Below are 18,290 nucleotides of genomic sequence, written 5' to 3' on the forward strand. Positions count from 1 at the left end.
CAAGGGAATGAATTCCAAGCATAAAAAGATCTAACACAGAAGTAGTACCATGTTCACAGGGAGTACCAGCAGAAGAGGTCAGGACTGGTCATTTATCAAAATATCTGTTTGCCTGTTTAGATTTCTTGACCATATCTATTCTTATAATACTGAAGTCCCCTGTAATGCAAATGTAGTCTATATTCGTGAATTATGCATAATGCTGTCTAATTATTTGTATAGACTTTTCCATATTGCTGATCATTGCAATATCTAGGTCTCCAGAATAATTTAGTTTCATTAACCTTCAACTGACTATATATAAAACAGGCTATATCTGCTGTGACAAGTACAGCTAAATTTTGCTCTTTTTCACTTGTTCAATATCCAGTCTTCTAGAAAAAGCAATACTGAGGGAAATAAAAATGGTGAGGCAAGAAGAAAACAGTCTAAACATAGTTCAGTATGCTCACTGAGAGACAATAGAAAAGTAATACCCATAATTCACTGTTTTCCATCTCAGCCTTAGTCTGTTGACCATTTTCAGGTTGCTTTAATATATAGTAAACATTTACAGAGAGACTTTTGGCAGAAAAGCACTGACATTGGCAGCTTTACAAGTAAATGTCAGCTCTGAGTTTTCCCAGGCCTCTGTGTAATACATCAGAGATTACTTGACATCCATGAGTAACTGACCTGTTCCTGTATTCTCATTTCTGAAGAATTCTAGAAAATTGCTTTTAAAGAATTCTAGTGATTACTAAGAATGGGTTTGTGCAAATAAATAGCCAATAACATTTTGTGCAGTTTTCCTGTCAAGATTACAGAACTTCCAGGTTACTGCTACTTTGTCTCATCCGTTTGTTACCCTACCTCAATTTGTTTCACTAGATTTTTGTCTTACTTTTAGGGGAAAAAAATCCACAAATTAAAGATGTTCATGCCCTTTGAGATATCAATATCTATATGTATAGATAGTTCCAGTTCATTCGGATCCACTTTATCCAGGATGTCTTCACTGGTATGCCTAGTCTTTTTGTAAGCACCATGAGGTCCTTGAAACATATACTGCTTTTCTGCAAAATTAGGGATTTCAGCAATTAAGAAGAAACAGTGTTATAACCTTGATTCATTACTATTGTTTTGACCTGAGTAATGCTAACTGAACTCTGGATTCTTGTTCTTGCGAAGGAAAAAACGTTGTCCCACTGATTCTGACCTACCTGTTGGACTGTCACACGCACTACTATACAAGGTTAAAATTTGCAGATAAATAACTCAGAAGTGTGAAATACCCAACATAATTTCTTACAGCTAAGCCAAACTTTTCAGAAAGGATTTGGTAACTGGAAAGTATCTTTCTGACATGAAAAAAACAGATAAAATAATTTTAAAATATTTTTAAAATCTTCTGGTCCAAATTTATAAACACATTTTTGAAATCTCAGTTTATGTTTTGAAGAATCTAATAAATCATACTATCTATTGCCTTCTGCTCAGGACCACTCACTACGGAGTAGTCAGTGTCATTTTTGTTGAGAAACATAGGTTTATCTGTGTATGCAAAGGGCATGACTTTCCTTCACTACCCGCAGTACTTTTTTTTTAAGACCATTAACAGTGTTTTTCAATAGAGGAAAAACAGGAAAAAAAATTATTGCAGGATTTTCAGATGAATTAAATCATGGTAGGTATTGGCAAAAAATAGGGTTTTTACAGGACAGAAATGTACTTGTTAGTACAGATTTAATAAGTTAAAGAGCTTTTAAATTAAAAGTATGTATAAAAACATTGCTCAAATTTAAGTGAAGTAGGGCTGAAGAGACAATTATGTAGCATTTGGTGAAATAAAAATCTGCTTTTGGGATTTGTAACTTCTTCAAATTTTTGTGAAACATTTCATTTTACAATGAAAACTGTCAGAAGCTTTATTATTTCAATTACTTAGTTTTGTATTTTTGGCTATAAGATTTTCTATGTCATTCACGTGTCTCTAAGTATTTCTGTAAAACTTCAGTCAGGCTGGTACAGAGACAACATTGTTGCATACATTAAATCTAACTTTTTTTCTTCCTTTGAAGTTTTTAATATCACAGGAAATTAGAAGGACGGAAATATTTACTATTTTGGGCAAAGTCATAGCTTACAAAAACCACAGTTCATAGCTATTTGGAGGGGGAAAGAGAAGAGGTTGAGACCTTGAATTTCAGCAGCTTCCACTCACTGCAAGTCCTGGGCTGAGCAGGACTTTTAAAGGGAAGTACATCCGTCCTCCAGTTAGATAAAGGATTCATCAATCCTAGTAATCTGTTTCCAACAGTGATCATAAAATAATATTCAGGAGAGAATTGGAACAACTCGGGGACTTTTTCTACCAGTTGTGAAGCAAAGTTATACGTACCTGAGCTAAGAGTCAGGTAAGCTTTCTTTTCTCCAGTCTGGTGGGCCAAGACACTATGGAATCAATGATGTTATGGTATAAGATTCAGTATCAGTATCTTTTCACTGTTATGTGTCTTTTTAATTCATTATCTTGAAGACGATGAAAGACAATGAATTCTCAACTGAGGATGAAGTGGGATTATACAGTGTATATGAAAGGAGTTCAGGAAAGAAACAAATCTTTTGCTGAATGTTACTTTTCCAGAAAATTCATTTCTTTATATCATAAGGGCTCCCTGAAAGGAATGACCCTTGTTTAACACAGAAGTCAAATAGGACAGAGTTGATAAAAAACATACTAGCTATACTGGCACAAGTGTGCATACTTCCTTATCTTGATTTTCAGTTAAGAGTTGACATAAAAAGCATGGACATAAAAGGATGTTGGTCATTCTTAATTAAAATAATTCTTAATTAAGGATTAAAGTACAAGACAAACTTGATTTTAAACAAAGACAAGTTCCTCTGAAGAAGCAAGACATGGAGAAATTTGAGGGATTTCTTAGTATGAAGATGGGATCTCTTTTACTATGTTTAACTGAAGATCATATGCAGCATGTACATCAAGTTGCAAATAATGTAAAGATTAAAGTCTTGAAATACAAGGTTTTTTTCTTCTCTGCATTGAACCAACTTTATGACAAAACAGTGCAAAGAGTCAACTTTAATAAACGACAGGTTATTACCGGAAGAGACCCCGTGCTTTAGCTTTCTGCCCTAACTTCTCTTTCTGAATTTATGTGTGTGGCCAATAATTTCAAAGTGAACTTCAAACAGGAAATGTTGAGTGAAGCCCAGTTATGTTTCTATAAAGGATATAAGATGGAAGAATTTTTAAAAACCCAAAAAGGTGTGACTTAAAATAAGAGTTAGTGTCTCTCTAAGCCTTACAGCTTTGAACTGTCACACAACTGACAAACACAAGACCAAACTGTTTGGCTACTCTCTTGACAAATACAATGTATTTTTTACCACTTGAAAGTTTGCATTTTTGATTTACAGGGTTTCTAAGTTTGGGGAGGCTTAAATGAATTTAGGTTCAAAGTGAATTCTGATATCTTTTTAATATATATAATATGCAGTAGTCTGAAGTTTTTCATTTCAATATTCTCAAAACACTTCATAATATAGTTTATTCCTAACACTCACAAAGCAAATATTTTAACTCTCAGGAAAGTAAAAGCAAGTAAAAGTTGCAGGGTACTTATTACCTTAAAAAGAGTAGATGTGTCAGGATACACTTTATAATAATAAGCATTGGAAGAAAACAACTTTGAAACAAAATACTGCTCTGTACCAGGTTTATATATACATGTATATATGAATTTTTGCATGTGAATAGCAGAACTTGAATCAAAGAGACACTTCTGAGCTACTAACAAAACTAACTGTTGAGATCACCAGAGATTTCTTTGTGTGGGCTAAAAAGGGAGACAAAAGCACCTACTCATCCCTGATGTGACAATGCACGTGTCTTTGTGGAAACAGGCAATCTGGAAAACAGCTATCAATACCAAAAAACAGTTAGCACACTTTACAGTCTAAAATTCTCATCTCTTAAAAAAGGGATCGTTTCAAATGATCATTTCATGTGACTTGGACAGTAAAAGGACCTTTAGCAGATGATTCAAAAGTATAGATACACTGTGAATTTTGTTCACTTTCCAGTTTCACTCCAAGCCTCTGTATCTCTGATCATTCATGCTGCCTGCAATAACTTTCTCTGACTTTCTAAACTTTTCAAAATGAAACTCAAGTGTCAGGTGACTGTGGACTATGCCTATAATCTAATCCAGGCAGATATCCCTAATCACTTTCATAATTTTGGCTCAGTCCTTAAATTAAATGCACCATAACCTGATATGTATTAATCACAATATTAATTAACAGTGCCCCTTCACTAAGGCACTGTTCACTGCAGAACATATTATCACCAAAAGACGATATATGCTTGCATTTTATTTCCAGAGGCATCTGAAGAGCTTCCTGTCTCAAATAATGACAATGATTTTGGATACTGAAGCATATTGTCAGTTAGTATGCAATTACAATAAGGCCTTGTAATTTTCTCAAGAACCTCCCTAAAGCCACAGTAGTACTACTTGTAGGCCAGACCAAGATATAAATGCCACTTAACAAACTATTTTTATCAGCAGAATGGCTGCTGCGTCACATTGATGGAAATGTGTTTCCTACCTCAAAGTATCCTGTCTTTGCAGTATAATAAGACAGGCTGCACATCATAGATCATTTATGTGACTTGACACACCCAAAATATAAAACTATAAGAAGGCATAAAATAATATTCAAAACAAAACTTCCAAATTCTAGAATGGAATTTTCCACTATGACATTCCAGCACTCCAAAACAGATCTTTCTACAAATGAAGATATGTCAATAATTGCCTATTTTCCTAAAACTATGGATTATCATATGAATAGGACAGAAGAATAAAGAGAGCATACTAATACTGTTAGATGTAGAAGCAGTTTTGAGACATCTTTTCTTACCAGTGTAGGGTTTTACAACTGATAATTTTCAATTCACTGTCATCTTACAACAAAGAAAAAATTTTTTAAGGGGGGGAAACAACACTGATGCTTTATACTAGGTATGTAATTTATCAAGCATACAGCCAAGAAGCATTGTTTTTGATTGTACTTGCAGAGACTTCATGTAATAGAGTTATGGTAATATAAGGTTGGAAAAGACTCCACAAGTTCATCTAGTTCACTCCTTAGCCAAATGGTAGAATTGTTGTTCCAAAATGGGGTTCTTCACCCAGTGTGCAAAAAGCCAATAACACACAGAGTCAAGATATTTGTTTATTTCATGTCTGCGCAGATGGGTGCTAGGTGGTAACTCCACAAAGCTAGCACATCCTTGAAACACAAATGGGGTCTTATATACGCATCAGGATCAAGAAAAAAAGTGTAATAAAATACATGATTGGTTACAAACAGTTTATGTAACAAAAGTAGTTCTACACATGTCTAGGTAATTACCTAACTCATTATATTAAGGTGGTCTTACATTTACTTTCCTATTATGCACAAGTGGGCGTCATTTTTAATATTAAAATCAAGCTAAGTTAGCTAAGGACACACTTTTTCTTGACACTACTCCAGAACCAGGCACTTATGATATAAATCAGAAGTAAGGCAATAACATTAATGGAACCTCATTGTTTCACCTCCTTGCCTCAATAGATTCAATGAAGGGACGTTCCATTCTTGTTCCTATGGTTTCAATAACAGATTGTCCTTCCAATATCAGAATCAGATATTCTTATGTCATCCCAGACAGATGTCTCTAGCCTGTTCTAAAAAGCCTCAACTGATGCAGAATATACAGTTTTGTAGCACTTTCTACACATTCTGGGAGGCATCAGCATTCACAAAGAAAGTAGTTTTTTATTCCTGTCCAAGCAAAAGGAGTTTCTAAGCATGCCATATTGTGCTAAAATGAAAAAATAACAGCCAATAAACAAAAATGTATGGTCCAGCCTTGAGTCTGTTGAATAAAAAATGGATGATCTCATTCTTGGTTGCCTCCCTAATAAGAAGTATGTCTACAGATCAAGATATTGGTTAGCATCAGTGGCTGTGAAATTAAAACTCTGCAACACAGTTAGGGGTTTAATTTTGAGGTAAGTCTTTGGAAACACACCTCTTCAAGATTACCTGCTGTAAACATCCTGGGCATCATTCATTTTTTAGTAGTTGTGTTCTTAAGAAGTCTTTTTCTTTCTTCTGGAAAGTACATACCTACCTATTTTAGCCAAGGGATTCTGCAGAGCTCCTGCAAATTGGGGACTGAACTGCTTAAAGCTTTTGGAGAGTGACCTCATGGATTATTCCCCTCTGCTGTCGCTGTTGATTTGTTGTTTTGTTTTGTTTTGTTTTTTTCCTTTCCCATTATGTAAAGCATATCTACAAGCACTAGTTACCTTTTCCTGTTATTATGAAAGAGAGAGGAATAAAGTGAAAATTATTATGTCAGAGGTAAAGAAAATATCTTACTATTCACAATTGCATTTTAAAGCAAACAAAAAACATGATTCTTTTGCTGGAATGAACCTGTGGTTCATTCTTCTGGTCAGTGTATTTATTTTGTCTTTATATTTCTTGAAAATACAAAAAAGAAAATTCTGGTACAAAAGATAGCCATTTCAAATCTGCAGATGAAGGCAAAATCTTTTATATTTTCAGATGACCTTGTTGGCCTGAACAGCCAGAATATGTTGTTGACTAGAGATGAGGGATTTTATTCAATAAACACTTCACAGTAATTATTAGCAGCTTAATTACATCTTTTAAATTCTTTTTAGTTCTGTTCTGTACTGAAGCTTTTCCTGGAGCCAGTAGAAGCCAGTAAGGCAAAGTGTGAATTCTGAAATGGACCGTAACCTTTTCCCCCCGCCCCCAGTTAAGCACAATCAACTTAGGTGAACACGGATTGAAGGAATGACATCTTGAGATCCCTTCCAACCTTAATTATCCTATGACTATGAAATGAAATTCAACAGCTAAACTCCTATGTATTTGAAAACTTTTGTTCATGACCAGATCAATCTCAAGGAAAATGAATGGGAATGAATTTCTATGCATTCCCATTCATGTATCATGTATGTCAGGGATCTCAAAATACCTTTCACTATGCTCCAATGTTGCATTGGCTTTTAACAGTAAGCTACTAATAAAGGGAAGAAATTATTTGATCACTGCCAGGAGATTTTTCTGCCAACATGAGGAGAATAGACAGGCATAGAAGTTGCTTAGAAGATTTTTTTTTTAAAATATAGCTTATTCAGAGCTTAATAAGGTGAAGCTATGATAGTATATAAGACATATTTCCTGGCAAGAAGAGAAAATAAAATTCTGTAGATGTACTAAATGATAATAAGAGTGGTTAGGAAACTGCTTTTCTACCTGTCCCCTACTAAGCAGACAATCTTGACGGTGAAGAAATGAAAGCCCACATCTTATCACTAAAAATTCAGCAGACTTTGGATATGCTGACTCCTGAGTGCAACCACAATATGTATAGAAATCAGTTTGGATATGAGGGCAGGCACACTCACAAGTTTAATTGCCTTTTTTGTTCTTCTGCTAGCAAGCCAGTCTTTTGACTTTTAGTTTTTTAACTGGGCTGATGTTTTGAATCAGTACTTGCTATTGACAGAAAGAGCCCTGCATTCATAGTCAGAGCATTATTAACTGGGTTTAAGTTAGGAAGTCATTACTTTTACAGATAGCTAATATATTTGTGGGATTTTGTCAGATATTATCTCTGCAAAATCTCCCTTTCCCATTCTCATGATTTACTAGAATTGCCCTAAAAGTGTTTTGGATTTCTCTTAAGTACTCATTTTTTATTTCTATATTTAGTTAAGCACAGCAAGTGTGATTTCTTTTATTCATATCTAATTGAACTCATGATTCAATAATATTCATACTGTGAAATTTGGGTCAAAACAATGCTGCAGGTTAATTGTTAATGATATGTAAAAATCATATTTAAATTGCTACATGATACAAAAATGCATCATTAAAGCACAAAAGCTTCCTGCAAATGAACACATGTATCTTTACCTTTTATGCCTTAAAAGCCATGCCTAAGCAGAAAGTATGTTTGAAATGAAAATGTTTGACATGTACAGGCAAACACTCGCATGCGTACCTGTGTGTACGTGAAAGAATGACTTCAGTGTAGGTGAAAAAAGTTGAAATGACCAGCTGGGGTGTTACTCAATGGTCCTAAGTTAATTGTTGATGTTTACCTTACTCAGTATCACAACATATCACATTAACAGCAGTCTCAGCTTCTAATAAGGTCTTATCAAAATGCATCTTTAATAAACTGGGAGAAGTTTGCTAAGACAGTGATTCTTTTCAGTGCCCACATAAAACTAGACTTCCCAATTGAAAATCCCAGTTTGTTGCCATGGAGTAATATGCTTTTTACATCATGAAGGTGGTAGAATTTAAAATATATCATATTTACAAGATTTTTTAAAAATTTGAGTTTCTGTCCCATGAGTAATTCTGATATTTAGACAATGTTTTTTGAGCTAATTAGGACTACAAGTTCAAAACTTTTCACAGAAAAAAACAGTTTGTCAGTTTAGACTTGAAAGTGACTTTTAATCACCACATTGAATTATTTTATTGTGATCAAAATATATCTGTACTCTTCCATTTTGGAAGTGATCTTTTAATTAGGGTTTGGTCCAGGTTCCTTACATCCCGCTTTTTTATTAAAACATAGGTTCATTCTGGATCAGTCCTTCCAAGACAGAATGTGGTTGTAGAAACCCTGTAAGGGATTGCCTTAGTTTTAACAAGAGGAGGCTTGGTGCATCATCCTTAATTTTTGGTCACAAAAGAGAATGGGAGAATAAATGAAATATCTGAAAATTGCCAAAAAAATTCAAGGGACTTGAAATTAAATGTTTTCTTTTTCTTTTTTTAAATGAAATTGGAATATTTAATTTCAGATTTATTGGAGTATTGTAAAATGCCAGCAAATGAAGTAGTTGTTCAATCTGGTGCCTGTTCTGCATTTGCTGATCAGAGAATACATTTCTGTTAATAGACACAGTAATCATGCTGCTATATACCTGATACAGAGCCAAAAAAGGGTCTCATTTCTAATGTCATTTGGATAACTATCAATTTGCTACACTATTATTGGTATCTAGTTTCTATCCCAGCAAAATTTCCATCAAGAGCCTGCAGTGGAATGTGATAAAACACACAAAAAGTGGTTTCTTTACTGAGGACTGTATAAGATCTGCCTGAAATGGAAATGGGATAGTCTGGGTTTGTGGAGGGGGAGGATGGGAAAGACTGAACTGAAATTACGTTTTCATGAAAAATGGGGGGGGGGGGGGGGGGGGGGCGTCCAAAACTAAAAAATTTACTGAAATAAAGTTTAAAGTTTAAGTTCCATTAAAAACAAGGCAAATAGACAAATTCCTTGTACACTTTCACCTTTTGAAAAAAAGCAGATTTCTCAATTCTCACATTTTATTTTATTCTGATACTTGTACAGTATTATTCTTGTAACATCTGAGTGCCATATGAACCATTGAGCATTGAGTTTTATTTTCATTCAGTGCTGCAATATGACTCCTAAAAGACCTATAAAAGAAAGAAACATTAAGTGATTTCACAAGAAGTTTCTAATATCTCACAGAATAAAAAAAAAAATTTGATTATCATGATAAATCTGCAGGAAAAGCATCCTACTAAATAGTGCCAGCTGGCTATAACTGACATTTTATTCAGTCCCTCATTTGAAGATATAGTGATGGATAAATAATATTTTCTCCACAAAGAAAAGAAATAACAAAGATACATTGATTGCAGTTCAACTGTAGGAAATTGCTTTGTAAAAATGCATGTTGTTGGATCCCACATGTGCTAGGTCTTATTCTGATTTAATAAAATGCTCTTACTGGTGTTAACTCTGCTGCCCCCAGAGTGCCGGCTGGGAACTGCAGAGCATTGCATGCATCACCAGAAGGCCCCACACCAGTTATTTTGTGGCAGAATTTTCCAAAGGTGGAATTAGGTTTGCAATGGTGTTACAGGGAAGACTGCTAGAAAGCAATCAGGTCTCAGAAAGATGGCACTGAGGCATTAGTGTGATCTGTCAAACTTTTAAAACTGATTACTATGCAAAAAGGAAAGTCAGATTTAACCTCAGTCTCCAACTAAGGTTGAAAGCAAGGAGCATTTTCTTGACATATAAAACCTAAAGAGACATATGACCACACTTTTCCAGGTATAACAAGTCATTTTCACTTCAAGTCTTTGCATCTACTCTTCAAATGATTTATCAAAAAGGAAACAAACAAAGCAAAATTTGAGTTACTGTCCATGCAAATGCATATTCTGACCACTAGAATTAACTGCCTTCCGAAGAAATCTCTGTTCACATAGGAAAGTTGTCATAAACATGGCAATAATTTGCTTAAATTAAGTACAGGTTAATAATTAATAATTATTATTATATATTAATTAATATTATTAATAATGCGGAGCACTTAACACAGTATATCATCAAGCAGATTGGAAGCAACAAATCTACCTGAATAGCAAGAGGCTCCAATATTCTTCTTCAAATAGCAGGCTAGAGTTGACTTGGGAGTAGGTAATGGAGAGTAGGAAAAACCAAATCAGAAAGATGTACTTATGTCATCCATCACCTCAGCAGCCTGAGAATTTCGAGGAGCTCCTGGTAGACATTAAGTTTGCTTCTCCCTGAGAGAAATACTGAAAGAGTTAACATTTGCTCTCTTTAAATGAATCCAGCCTTCTGCACAGAGAAAGGATAGATACAGGTAACTTGGATTTTATTCATACAAAGCACCATATTTTCAGAAGATATAAAATTCACAGTAGACTGTAAAGCATTCTGGTTTTCAGATAGTGGCTTAAAATGCTGAATAATGCAAAAATACATACTGTCATATACAATGTGACACAACAGAGTTACAACATACAGAATAATTTATATATAATTTTGATTCCACATCTGATATTTTCTCACCAAACAAGCTAAACCCCATACTGATAAGAATGCAGTAAAACTTTATACCTTGTATTTTAAACCCCATGTCTATGATTGCACAAACTGTGTGGTGAGCCAGTCAGCACAGTCTATGCTTTTCTGTCTTAAGCAGAATGACAGCAAATGTCACCAACCATGCAGGTGTTCATTAAGGTACAGCTAAAGCCATTGCATCGCAACCTAGAAACAATACAATGCAAAAATAAGACATCAGAAAGTCTGTGTAACCCAATGAGCACAGCTATCAGGAGCTGTTATTCAAATAAACAAGAGGTTCATTAGTTTGTTATTGCTGGTCCTAAACGTACAAAACTCTTAGAGAAAAAAACAAGGCACTATAGTCACAATCTGTTTGGGTCTGCTGAATCCAATCAAAAGGACTTGGAGAGCGCATGTTGGTGCTGTGAGACTGAGGAATGCAAGTGGAGGCACAGGGTCTGAGGAACCCTCTGCAGCCTGTTTTGAACCTGCTAATGTGCTCTGCTCACTTAATGGCATCTTATAAAACATCTGGTCTCAAACACACAAATATTGATTCAGTATATGGAAATCTGGTATTACACTACTGCTGTTTCTAGGAACAGCTTATATAAACAGATCTGACATGATTGTGCCATATGGTTTTATTTCTGAGTGCTTTGACTACATTTTTAGGGGGAGAGCGTGATTAATTGGAGTGATTTATAGGTCCCTCTCGCTTCCTTCAAGGTGGATGATGACTAAGCTGTAAAAGTCACAAATTTTGGTGTCCAGGTTCATAAGGGTTTTCAGTTAATGGTTAACTGAATGACAAATCTCTGCTGTGCATTCACGTGTGACTCCACTCAGTGGGTGATAAGGCCTAAATCCTCCATAGAGTACAAATTTGCAGGCTGAAAAGGAAGTATGTTTTACGGGCTCTATGTGCTTTTACCATGCCACATTTACCACACATTAGTGAAAGCAAATACAGGGAAATGAGAGGTTTTGAAGAGACAAATAGGTTGTGGCCCTTTTGTAAACATCAGTAACAACTTGAATATTGTACCTGGGTAAAAAGTGAAGCTACAGGCTCTGAGTTGGGTTTAAAGTCTAAGGAATTTAGTTAGCTTGAAGATGCTGTTTATCCTGACATTCCTTCCTCACCAGCCTGACTCTCAGGCCCTGCCATCTCAGATTGTCTCACAGAACTGCCATCTTTCTGCCAAAACTCTTTGTTTGGTAACTGAAACGCACCAAAAATAGTGTTTTATTACTTGGTGGATCCAGTGATATCTGGATAGAGGATGTGCAGAGTCCTGTGGATACTTCTGTGTGACATGACCTGGGGCACGGGCAATTGAATACGATGTGACAAAGATGTATGCAACTGCTGGACTGGCGTCCTCCATCTTTATTCGTATATCTTTGTCACGAACAGCTGAACCCTGAAAAACTGTTTTGTTCAACTGCATTTGACCTACTCCCTATTCCCTGCTCAGGTCTTTTGCTCATACAGCTTTGTGGGTGCAGTTCATCCCTGTGCTTCTGCTATGGAGTTACCAGAAGAGGCAAAAAGACAGTAACCACCTGGTAGTATTAGAGAAACTCACAGCGGTGCAACTGTATCCTTACACATATTGCAAATAAACCATCTCTTAAATATTTGTACCACTTCTGTACTTTTTATTAGTGGCACTATACCTATGCTAGGAACATACCAAATTGTCTCTATTGCTCATCATTTGGTGTTGCTAATTATATACTTGGTACTTACCTATTGTCCTCCTACCTATGAATTTTGTCCATCATGGGGGAGGGAAGCAGAAACTATGTTATGTACTGAGCTGGCTAGGCACACTCGGCAAGGTTAAACCCTTGGGTGAGCTGTCTCTTGGCAACCCCTAGACACATCCATGAAGTTTTTAACTTTCATATCGTGTAGGTCATAAAACGCCCCAGAATACCAGATTGCAAATATGTGAATTGCCATATCAGATCAGACTGACAGTCCATCTTGTGAAAAGTCTCTTAGTGTAGAAATATCAAATGTTCTAGAAGAAACAGTCTTGCAATAAGCAGTTTTCAATGCTTAAACAGAGTATTTCAGTCAGTTTAGAGGCATTTATATACTAGCAGGATATAATGAGTTCTGCTGACTCATTTTGCTTAGAGTGAACACTATTTCCTTGTCTTACTTTGGAATGACATGTTTATTTAATTGATTCATTGCTCTTACATTTATAAGAAATGATGTCGTCTACCTGGACTGGTGTAGAGCATTTGACACTGTCCTCCATGACATCCTTGTCTCTAAATTGGAGAGACACAGATTTGATGGATAAGGAGTTGGCTGGATGGTTGCACTCAAAGGGTTGCTGTCAACATCTCGATGTCTGCGTGGAGAGCAGTGACAAGTGGTATTCCTCAGGGGCTGGTATTGGGACTGGCGCTGTTTAACATCTGTGTCGGTGACATGGACGGTGGGATTGAGTGCACCCTCAGCAAGTTGCTGATGACACCAAGTATGTGGTGTAGTTGACACAGTGGAGGGAAGGGATGCCATCCAGAGGGACCTTGACAGGCTTGAGAGCTGGGCCCGTGCAAACCTCATGAAGTGCAACAAGGCCAAGTCCAAGGTCCTGTACACGGGTCAGGGCAATCCCAAGCATAAATACAGGCTGAGCGATGAGTATATTGAAAGCAGCCCTGAGGAGAAGGACTTGAGGGTAATGGTTGATGAGAAGCTCAGCATGACCTGGAAATGTGCACTTGCAGCCCAGAAAGCCAGCCATATCCTGGACTACATCTAGTGTGACCAGCAGGTTGAGGGAGGTGATTGTCCACCTCTACTCCACTCTCGTGAGACCCCATCCAGAGTACAGTATTCAGGTCTGGGGCCCCCAGCATAAGAAGGACATGAATCTGTTGGAGCAAGTCCAGAGTAGGGCAACAAAGATGATCAGGGGGCTGGAGCACCTCTCCTGTGAAGACAGGCTGAGAGAGTTAGGGTTGTTCAGCCTGGAGAAGAGAAGGCTCCAGGCAGACCTTACAGCAGCCTTCCAGTGCCTAAAGAAGGCCTACAAGAAAGCCAGAGGGCATGTAGTGATAGGACAAGAGGTGGTGGTTTTAAACTGAAAGAGAGTAGATTTAGATTAGATGTAAGGAAGAAGTTCTTTACTGTGAGGGTGGTGGGACACTGGAAGAGGTTGCCCAGAGAGGTTGTAGATGCCCCATCCCTGGAAGTGTTCAAGGCCAGGTTGGATGGGGCTTTGAGCAACCTGGTCTAGTGGAAGGTGTCCCTGCCCATGGCAGGGGGGTTGGAACTAGATGATTGTTAAGGTCCCTCTCAACTCAAACCATTCTATGATTCTATGATTCTGTGACAAAAAAGATTGAAGAATACTTCTTGAGTACCTTGCTGCTGTTCATCATTTTAGTATACAACTTTTGCCTTTCTTATATTAATATTTTCCCCAAGGAAAAGATCTCTTCCCTCTTTCTTGGTGGAATATTTTGTTAATTTCTTTATTATTCCTACTTTGGGATTCTGCCACCTAGTTGTATAAACATTTCAGGCAGAAGTGATAAAGGCTGAATACCATGGTAAATATGAAATAGCACTTTCGCTATTACATGGCACTCTGCATTTTAAAGTCTCCTATATTCTTCCCTAAGCACATGCTTCCCCTTAGTTATAACGTAAGCTTTTTAAACCAATGCTAATATATTTTAACATTTTTAAGGTGACATTACAAATTGAACTGGGTTTAAAATGCAAAGAAAACATTTTCATATCTTTATTTTCATATCTTCTGTATTTTAATATCTTCACTATAAACTTTAATTAACACAAGGCTTTGTTTTTCTTGTTTTCTCTTTTCCCACTGCTTACTGATGCAGCAGGGAAAACATACAGATCTTCAGGGTTTTCTTCTTCCCCACATTAAAAACCAATTTACAGATGTTACATCTGCTGATTTGCCCTATGTGGTGGTGGAAAAGAGGACCACCACTTCTCCATTAGGAAAGCTCTCCTCTCTCAAGGTTGAGGGATCAGAAATGCCAGTCTGACATTTCTTCTGTACAACTGCACGTCATTGGTAAATCCTTCATACACAGTCTACTGCTTCTTTTCTGCTCTACCAGTCCACGTCAGACAAGCTGTATCTGGTGGGGCTTTCTGGACTGAGAAAGAAGTGGTGAAACCAAGCAGGGAAGCTAAGAAATCTTCACTGCAGCCCTTAGGGAGGGGGTCTGATGTAGGATGATGCACTCTGCTAATGGTGATAATCATTTGGGGTGGTGGATGGACAGAACAGAAAGGTAAACAAATGGTGTCTGAAGCTGCAGAGTCAGGATAGGTGTTTAACAAGTGCAGAAGAAGCCTGTCTGAGCCCAGCCTATTTTGTCCTTCAGCTATAGGTGGTGCCAAGCACACTAGACTCATCCACCTTGTGGAACCACAATATCAGCAAATTTCTTAGCACCTCTCTACTGCAGGTAGCCAACAGGGAAGGTGAGGATAACAGCTTTTACCCTGCATAAAGCTTCCCACTCTCCTCTTGCCAATTCCTGTGCCACCATTGAGGAGCTTTCTGCAGCTAAGGGAGGAAGCAAAGCAGTCATATTGTTCTTAAGGAACATGAGGATCCCGAGGCCACTGCACACCATGCAGAAATATTAGCAGAGCATGAAGGGAAGCACAGTGCTGACTAGAACAGCAGTAAAGTCAGATGGCCAGGGGCAGTCTGGGTGGAGAAAGAAATTCTCTTGGGACACTGGATTCCTGCTGAGGTCCTGCTGGCTCCTGCATACCCTCTCAGCAGGGTGCAGAGGTCCTCCACAGGGGGAGGAAATGAGGGGGTTGGATCAATTAAAGACTCACCCCCAATTGTATTAGCAATAGGAAAATGATTTAATAGAAATTTATATAAAAGTGCGACTTCACAGAATTCGATGGCAAGGTTCACTCTATTGCTTAGTAGATGGATGAAAGGCACACAGTAAAATTAAGTTAGAATGAAACTAAACTTATGTATATAGAGACCGAAAAGGTAATAGGGTAAAAGGGAATGTTACAAAGAATTATTTCTTGTGATTTGTGCAAAGATCGGGAATGTGGGAAAGGGTAAGGGAGACCCTCCCATTGAGTCACGAGGTTCAGAGAAGGCCCCCTTGCTTTCTAGACTCCTGTTGGAGTCTAGGTGCAGCTGGAACAACTCCCAGTGCCAGACTTGGTCAATGGTTTATGTCTAAAGGGATAATGAGTGTAACAGCAGCCTAAAATTTGTTCACAGTTGGATAGAAATCACAACCAAAATTTAAGTATAAATTAGAAAATTATAATATACTTGCTATAATATACTTACTATAGACTATTTAGGTTAGTACACGCATGTGCATAAAGACGCTAAGAGTTATAAGAGAGTAAAAGAGGGTAAGAGAGACTGAAAGAGAGAAAAAGAGGTACATCTGTCAAAAATTCCCCTCAAGGTCAGTGAAACTATTCACATCGAATGCTTTGGCATCCTTTTCAACAGGCGAAGGGCCAAACCTCAAGGAGTGGAGAGTATCAGCCCAGGTCCCATTGGCTTTCGGCAACAGACCTTTGATTTTCGCAAACACGAAAGTTTGCGAGATCTGAGAGGTGTCCCACTCAGAGGGACATGCTGGTCACAGCCTGCTGTGGTCCAGGAGAGCTCAGAGGGCCTCTCTTAGATAGGTTCCGGAGATGATTGACTCTAGTCATCAACAAATTGCTTGAATCCTAGCTGCGCTGGAAAGCTCTGAGACTGTCTGTGAATAACTTAAAACAGACATACAGGATGCTCCAAGATTGTCAGGGGAGGACTGTAATGTGTCAAGATTGTTATGAGAAAGAACTGGCTGTAGGCTGCTATGAGAACTGGCTATCCCTTCTCCCATCGCCCAGCCTCCACCGGGCAGCAGGATTCCTTGAGACGCGCAGCCTATCTCCCTGTCTTAGCTGTGTGAGTTCCTGGCACAGACAAGGGTCGCTTAACCGCCCGACTCATTACGCTTATGCTAAGGCCTAGCGAGCCTTCTTGAGTTTGTAAATCCGCCTGGAGAGGGGGAAGGAAATCCACCACCACAGCCACCACTGAGCCTTCCCCACCCTGACCAGCCCCACCGGGGTCCCACCTTCCCCTGTCCCACAGCAGCTCCAGCCAGGGCCCTCGGTCTGGGCTGGGGCCATGCTATAGGTGTTCAGTGGGGCTCAAGGAACCAAAGCATCCAAAACAACATCTGTGCTTTGGCATTTAGACTAAGCATCAGCTCATTAGCTATCCTTCACAAGCACAAATTCATTTGAATTAATATGAAGATGTCACTTTTACCAGTAGGAGGCTTAGAGATGTACCCAAAATTTAAAATATTTGGAGAAAGTCTGATGATTTCTTTTTAGGTGTACCCTACTTGCGTCACCACAAGCTGTCCACAAATTCCATCCTTTCCTCTTAGTGTTACTGTGTGAGTTGAGAAGACACTGTGCTCTTGAACCTTTGGTCTCTTCTTCCCTGAAATGCTCTGCAACCTGTAATTTTCTGATGTTTTCACCATTCCACAGATATTCCTGCTGCTTCTGTCATATCTTCTGCTTCTGCGGAGCACTGGGCCTGTAAATATGGCTCAGGTTGTGGCTTTCTGAGTGATACAGAAATCCACAGAAATCTCAGACATAAGATTTTCAAAGGATAGGGAGATAAACAGAGTCGAGTATGGGTAGATGCGCATATAAGGGAGAAGCATAAAACTACATCACTTAAAGCTGCTGATCATAATGATATTCAAATATGGGGATCTTAGGCACCTTAATTAGCATAACTGTAAACAAAATTAATTGCACCTGAAACATTTCATACACTAAGAAGAAAGTTGCACTCAAACAGTTAGCCTTTAGAATTAGCCCCAGAAATTCTCAGCTGGGATATGAAAAACAGATGAGCTTAATCAAACCCTTACATCTCATCTCAGGATTTTTTAGAAATTCTTCATCCCCTCATCTTGATTTGGTTTTAGCTTATGTACAAAGCCAGATGTAGGCCAATTTTTTGCATTCAGTTTAAATGTGGCCCAGGGGTATTTCAATCTCTCCAGATAAATTGATTTCAAAAGAAACTAAGTGTTTAGTCAATATCTAATGGTGATTATTCATGGTGTTTCTGGTACCATCAATCCTCAATGTAAAATTTCCCATCATGTGGGCTTGAATGTGAATTCCAGACAATGCTTATAGCTATTTAGATGTTCAGGATTGATAATATTCAGTGCAGGACTGGTGATTTAAATATCCATAGCTCTTTTC

General features: G+C 37.8%; 1 long non-coding RNA gene across 1 annotated transcript; it reads right to left on the reverse strand.

The window, feature by feature from the left end:
* Positions 1 to 9,435: 9,435 nt before the first annotated feature.
* LOC138683763 (uncharacterized) lies at positions 9,436 to 11,176 on the reverse strand. Its single transcript, XR_011323199.1, has 3 exons — positions 11,030 to 11,176; positions 10,520 to 10,692; positions 9,436 to 9,567 (listed from the first exon to the last, which is right to left on the reverse strand). It is a non-coding gene; the product is annotated as an uncharacterized lncRNA (long non-coding RNA).
* Positions 11,177 to 18,290: the final 7,114 nt, after the last annotated feature.

This window comes from Haliaeetus albicilla, chromosome Z (assembly GCF_947461875.1).
Source record: "Haliaeetus albicilla chromosome Z, bHalAlb1.1, whole genome shotgun sequence".
Taxonomy (NCBI): domain Eukaryota; kingdom Metazoa; phylum Chordata; class Aves; order Accipitriformes; family Accipitridae; genus Haliaeetus; species Haliaeetus albicilla.